The sequence below is a fragment of the Benincasa hispida genome, chromosome 3 (genome assembly GCF_027475165.1).
Source record: "Benincasa hispida cultivar pf3 chromosome 3, pf3_genome.v1.1, whole genome shotgun sequence".
Lineage (NCBI taxonomy): Eukaryota > Viridiplantae > Streptophyta > Magnoliopsida > Cucurbitales > Cucurbitaceae > Benincasa > Benincasa hispida.
The window spans coordinates 48,717,248-48,725,236 of NC_143480.1; positions in this window are offsets into that span (position 1 = coordinate 48,717,248).

Consider the following 7,989-nt stretch of genomic DNA (forward strand, 5'->3'; position numbering starts at 1 on the left):
ACCTCTTCGTATTACACGATTGCATTGGAAAGGGGCAACCAACCCTAATTTATACACTATTCCCTATTTTAGGGATACAAAAGAATTAAAAGATTATTTAATAAATGACTAATGATATGAGGACACATGGCCCAATACACAAAAAAAGAATATTGTTTGTTATTACCCAATCCTATCAGATTTCTTGCCGCACTAAAGGAATTCCCCTTTATCACTCACCCTTGTAACATGGCAGTCTTGTGATGTGTTTTCTTGACTCTTCCTTAGTATCTGACGTGGTAGAGTCTCTAACAACAGGGAAGCACGTATCCCTTATACTGTGTTGTTATATACATATATATATTTATGTTCTTAATAAATATAAAAAATATATTTATATTATGAATATATATTAATGCATGCCCCAAAATCTAAATTCTGAGCTTAGTTCAGTGGTTTGTTGGTGGACTTTAGTTTTTTTGGCTACCAGAGTTCAAAATTGTGTAGAGGTAGTCGTTATTTCTTTCTTATTAACCAATTAACCAATTTTTATTACTTAAAATTTCAAATACACACATATATAATTTTTAATATACTTGTAAAAAATTAATCCCATTTTTATTTTTTTTTCTCACATATGTGTACATGTTTATATACAAATATTTTTCAAATCTTAAACTTGTTTGGTAACTATTTGGTTATTGATTTTTACTTTTTGAAAATTAAGACATATAAACACCATTTTCACATTAAATTTGTTGCTTTATTATTTACTTTACCAATATTTTAAAATTACATTCAAGTTAGTAGCAAGTAATCATTAGTTTTTAAAATTATGACTAATAAATACATAAACACTACAACAAAACTTAAATGTCATGACATTTAAAAACTATCACAATCAAAATTCGTGGCACTTATTTTGTGTGGTTGTATACCCTATAAAGAAGTGAATATTAATGACATTTTTAAAAGAATGTCGTAATTAAACTTTTAATAACAATAATTAATTGTCAACAATGAAACTTCACTAACATTTATAAACTGACACAATTTTCACATATAAATTTGTTGCTTTGTTATTTACTTTACCATTATTTTAAAATTATATTCAAGTTAGTAGCAGTTTAATCGTTAGTTTTTAAAAGTATGACTCATAAATATCTAAACACTACAACAAAACTGGGATTTCATAATATCTAAAAATTGTCACAACACTTATTTTTTGTGGTTATATCCTCGGTAAAGAAATGAATATTAATGATAATTTTTAAAAAATGTCATAATTAAACGTTTAGCATATTTCCACCAACAACTAATCCTATTATAACACAAAATTGGTACAAACATAAATAAGAATTTTCATATATAATAAGAATGTTGATAATGTCTTTACAAGAGAAACTAAATACAAGGAAACTATCGAATGTACCTGAAGGGACAAGTACAAGCCAACTAATAATCAAACCTTGTAAAAGTTTTACAAAAAAAACTAGATACAACAAGGTATTACCATGACTAACTATATTACAACAAATTTTGTCCCTAGCCAAACGCCAATACTTGCTTGGTAACTTCACAATTTAGTGGGTTTGTTCAAGATTTAGTAAAAAAACAACAAACTTTAATTCTACACCGTGAATCAATCCCTATTTACAACAGAAAGTTTCCAAGAGTTATAAACTAGGTTAAACATCTAGAAAGAGTTCGAAATGATCTAAGTGAAGCTTGTCACAAAAAATTAACAAACAATCTTAAACCTTAATTTAAACACTCAAAATCAATCTCGAATTAAAAGAAGAGAGTAAGAGTTGAATAACATATCACATTTGCACCGTGAATGAAATGTTCATGACCACTAACCTTGAAAATTAAATATTAAAGACTTGTGTTGAGAAACTTAATACATAAAGCCAAATTTAATAAATTAGTCTTTAAAGAAAGTGAAACAAAACAAAGAACATAACATAATGCAAAAGTAGTCTTCCATATCAACATTATACTTGTGACAAACCTTGACAACTTGAAACTTATCAAATACAAGTCCTTGATATAACAAACATAAGAATATGTAAGGAAAATAAGGATAAAAAAAAAAAAACTGTTGTTTTTAAAAGATCATTCACAAAATCTTTGTCCAAACCCTATAAATAATGATGTACGCCTCAAATAAAAATAGTGAAGAAGTCATTCATTTACCTTTTTCCACCATCTCCACTTCTTTCATGCTCCCAATATTCATCAAAACCTTTTGAACTAGAAATTAGTCAAAATAATAATAATAAGCTCAACTAAAATCTAGTAAAGAATTTGATAGAAGAAGAGCACAAAGAGCAACTGAAGTTATATAGTTCAGCATCCCAATAAAGGAGAAGAAAAATTAGAACAAAGTATAAGCAAAAGGACAAGTACTTAAGAAGAAGAAATACAAAAGCAACTTTGGTGAATTGTTTATCTTCTATCCTTCACCAACAAACTCTTTTAGAAGCATTGCAAAATGCATAAGTGCCATTTACACATAAAAGAAACTTTTTTTTCCATACATGTTTATAAAGCAAGAAACTTTGAACTCAGAGCTGCCACACTTCATATTTTTCAGCAAACCCAGCAATAATAAACATGCTATGCAAATATTCATATAAAAACGAATCAAGCATTATAATTCAGGAGCAATAATATTCACAACAAGATAAAACTAATGAATAACACTTCAACCAAACCAAACAAATAAAAGAAACTAGAAATCAACAAAAATGATATAAGAGAATATACCTCGAGATTCTTCAAACCCTAAAAAAAAAAAAAAAATCACAGAGAAATATCTAATCAAAAAAGGTAGAGAGCAATAGAAAAAAAAACATGTGTATGAAGTCATTTAAACTAATTTCATTATGCTCTCATAGATATAGAGTAGCACTAAGGTGCATTAGTAGCGTACTATAACTTCAAGGCCTGCAAAAAAGATTACTCAAATCAAAAGAGAAAAGACAGAATGTTAACAGTACTCAAAACTTTAAAGCAAATGAAATACCACCATCACTCAAGTAAGTAGCAAGACAAAAATACAAGGAATAGCTCCTCTTTAATGCTTTTATGAGCTTTTCTTGTAACAAATAGAGTTAATGTACCATAGCATGCTTAGTGTTGAATAGGCAAGAAAACCTAGAAATCAATAAAAATGATATGATAAAAATCCAAGTGGTTGCAAAAGTAAGGGAAAAGACTAATAAAACTCAAATTCGCTTGGCAATGGCATAGAAATAAACAAAAAGAACTTACAATTAAACACAAACACCTTCCAAACACCTCAATTATCGAAAGGCAACAGATTCTTTGGTGGGTTGGTAAACTTCACCTTCCAAACAGATGGGACAAACATCCTCTTCTTCAATAGGTAAGACCACATATTCTAAACCCTTTGAAAGTCCAATTTCAGATTCCTTTAATGTGTCCACTTCAAAATCTAAGTTGATTAATGTTAAGGTAGAAGACTTCTGTGGAAAACATAAAGATGCTGAAATCCATATAATGCATCGAATTACTTCAGAATTCATTCTTGCGCTACTATTAGCTTCAGTTTTGGGCCTCAAATGATGTAAACTCACATTAATTATCTCACAAACTATATCGGAAGACCACCAACTATACACAATTAGACATGTTGGGAATGATCATAAAGAAATGAATGAATGCTAGGTAATGGCTGCATAGTGCTCACTAACACTAATGAATTTGATTTGATAAAAAGATGACAATAAGCATCTAATAAAAATTCAATACTGACACAATAGTAGCCTGGTGCAATATTTGATTCTGTTCCTTTTGAAGAACAACAGCAGCAACCTCCCATTTCAGCTTACTTATCTACTAGACACACTAGAAACCCACCGATATTGGTTACAATGTCTTCAGAATTTTATGGATTGTCAACTCTGTTACAGAAAACATAATACATCAATTTAAAAGCAGCTTCCCTCTGCACATTTTTTCAGAAAAGACACATGAAGGTTATGAAAGAAAAAAACAAAATAGTCTATTAGGCGATATGACAACTCCATGGCATAAGATAATTGATAATATGATAAAAGAATAATAGATTAACAAAGCCTGTAGCAAATATAATGAACTAATCATAAATTATCATTGGAAGAAGCAGTGACCCGAGTACACTGTGACCTAGTTTATACTCAATATTGGAGTTGAAAATCCCACACTCAGTTATAACCTACACAAAAAGAAAACACAAATGCTATATATTCCTTCTTTGCAGAGGGAAACAGAAATGTCTTCAGGTCAGGCCACAATTGAAGGAAAGGGCAAAAAGTTCAATTAAGAATTTGCACAGAGAAGGAGTGTTACAATCCTGAAACCATGATAATTTGAACTAAGTGATTGTAATTAAGAGAACTGTTGTGATTTCTTGTTAGGATGAAGTGGAATTAACACTCAGCTTCACAAGTTTACAGACACAACAATTTCTCACTTGAAAAGGAGAAAGATCACCATGGCAAGCAAATGAAGGAAGATAAAAGCAATAACCACCAGAAGGAGACTGTTTTACATAGGCAGAAGAACACACCCGATGAGAGTAGAAAGAAGAAAAAAGAACTCAGAGATTTTAGAGTGGTTCGGTCGAATAATGACCTACGTCCACTATTCGAAACAGAAATTTTATTTGTTACAAAAAAAAAAAAAAAAAAAAGTGAAGATATTACATCAGTTCCCTTAAAACAGATAGGGGAAGCCCATTTATACAAATTTATTTAAAGGTAATTAGTGGGTATTAACTGATTTTAATTTCAGTTTGAGCTTTAATAGAAACCCTCCAAATCTCCACCTTGAAATAAAATCTGTTCTTATCTGCTTCTTATATCTGCCCTTCAACCTTTTTCTGGCTGTAATAAACCAATTAACTCAAGACATTGTTCAAGCTTAGCTTGGGTAACTGGTTTAGTTAGCATATTGTTGAATTGGCTGTGGTATGAATTTTATGTGCTTCAATTGTCCCCTCTTCAATGAATTTTATGATGAAGTGATACTTTATATCAATATGCTTGCTAAGCCTGTGGTATTAATTATTTTTTGAGAGATGTATGGTACTTATATTGTCACAATATATCTTTATTGACTTTTGTTTTACTCCAAAATCTTCTAGAAGTCCCTTTAGCCACAATTCTTCCTTTATAGCTTCAATTAAGGTTATATATTCCGCCTTAGTAGATGAAAGAGCTATTACGGATTGAAGAGTAACCTTCTAGCGAAAAATATTTTTGTCAATAAAGAAGATATACCTAGATAAAGATCTTCTTTTATCAAGATCTTCTACGTAATCTGAGTCAACATAGACATAAATCTCATTATTTTCATTTGAATTTTGTTGGTATGTCAAGCTTGCCGCTTGTGAAACCTTTAGATATCTTAGAATCCACTTTGTTGCTTTCCAATATCTTTTTCTCGGGTTGGCCTTGTATCTATTCACCAACTAAATGCATAAGATAGACCTGGGTGAGTTGAAATCATTAAATACATCAGACTACCAACGGTTTGTGTATAGGAGATTTCAGATATATCTTGTTTATGTTTTTCTTCATCTTCCTTTGGTGAATTTTCAGCAGAGAGTTTGAAATATTGTGCTAAAGGTGTTGTGACTAATTTAGCCTTGTCCATTTGGAATTCTTTTAAAACTTTATTGCAGTAGGTGCATTGGCTAATGTACAAAATTCCTTTGTTTCTTTCTCTTAAGATCTCAATGCCCAAAATTCTTTTTAATTGACTCATCGAGATCTGTTATTTCAAACTCCTTCTTCAATAGAGTTTTCACTCTCTTAATGTCCTCTTTTGATTTGTAGGCCAAAAGCATATCATCAATGTACAGAAGTAAGTAAACAATTGAAGAATACTTATCTGTGTTCACATACGTGCAATTGTCATATGAACTATTTTGGAAACTGATTTTCCTCATGTGTTCATTAACTGTTGATACCAACACCTAGAGGACTGTATGAGGCCACATATTGACTTATTTAGAAGACAAACAAGATGTTCCTTTCCCTTTTCCTCATACCCTTGTGCCTGCTTCATGTGAATAGTTTCTGTTAGATGACATGTATGAAGGCGATTTTCACATCTATCTGGTCTAACTCAAGGTCATTCTCAACTACTATTGATAACAACAATCAAATGGAAGTTTGTTTCACTTAAGAAGATTTATATGTAATCAATTCCTTCTCTTTTGGTGAACCCTTTTGCCACAAGCCTCGCTTTGTATTTAGTATCCTAGATTCCTGGTACACCTTCTTTGAGTTTGTAAACCCCTTTGCAAGAAATGGCTACTGAACCTTTAGGTAAAGGAACTAAGGTCTAAGTATCATTAGCCATAAGTGAATTCATTTCCTCGTTCATGGCCTTAATCTATTTTTCTGCATTTGTGCCACGTGTTGCTTCTAAGAATGTGGATGGTTCTTCATTGATTAGGCAATCTATAACAATTAGTGTCATATTGATACTATCATCTTCTGCAAACCTTATTGGAGGAACAATAGTCATTCTCTGTCTATCATGGGCTAATGAATAGTTTATGAAATCCATACTTTATTATGAGCTCTCTCCTTCTTCAGATTCTTCATCAACATCCTCACTAACTTCCTCTATGTTAGGTTTAGGTGAATGAATTATTTAAGTGGGGTGATAGTGTTGGGGTTGATGCCTTAAATCTCATAGGGTTCTATAGTTTGTAACTGTATTGTACAAACATCTTATTTATCTAATAAAATATGTGATGTTTTATTTGACATTTAGTTGTATTAAATTCATAAACCAATAAACTAACATCTAAGATTATCTTGTAGCTTAAACATGATGTAGATACATACGAGTGGATCATGTTTAAGTGATAATTTAAATGGTCTATAGTAGATGGATAAGACGGGATACCTTATCTTGATGACACTATGAGTACGGCTCGCTATGTAAATGTTATAATTGTTGTAAAGTGTTACAAATGATTTTATCCTAATCATTCATGTGGAAATATGTGAGCAGGGATATTCTATACAAAGGAGTTTGTATAAGACCGGACCACGAAATGACTAGTCTCATTACATAACACCGTTCATAATAGAGACTTACATTTCACTAGGATGACCATAGGTAACATGACCTAAATGCTGAGTGAGTTGTGAACTCCTACCTATGAAGACGGTCCTTTGATTTGTATGGGTGGGAGTGACCAGATCACAAACACAACAAGCCTACCATTTTAGGGATTCGTTTGATTGGGGAGCTGGGAACAAAGCTACACAAGAAGGAATTCACCCATTCCCCAACATCGGGGTAAATAGATAAATTGTTCTATTAAAGGCTGATTCTAGGACTTGAACAATGTGGCACCACACCTTCTCCTGGCCTGAGAGGGGTATGTTCATAGTTGGACTATGATTTATTGTTCATTAGAGGGATCAGTGGTACTTAAGGAGTTAGATAAAATAACAGGGAAAAACGGTAATTTTGGCCAGCTGTACTTACAATAATTTGTAAAAGGTCATCATACTATTGATTGGTTATATCCAATGAACACAGAAATATATATGTAGTGCAAAAAGTGCAGCTGTCGGTCTTTAGTGGAGTGTCTGACAGTTAACGGATGATGAATAATTTAATTAATTATTCACGTATCGTTGGAGCTTCAAGCTACAGGTTCATGAGGTTCCCTCTATAGCTCAACGAGAATTAATGAGAATCAATTTTTGGATTAATTTGAATTATTCAAATTGATTAAAGGAATTAATTATATGTGATACAATTAATGTAATCTAATCATATATGATATAATTACTATAATGTATTTGATACATTATAATATAAAGTTTATTTAGAAGGAAATAAATATTTGAATATGATTCAAATATTAATTATGTGAATTGGATTCATATAATTAAATTTAATATAATCGGGATTTATATTAAATATCGTTGTTGCGAGAATTAAGCTATAGGTTATATTGTATTTGAT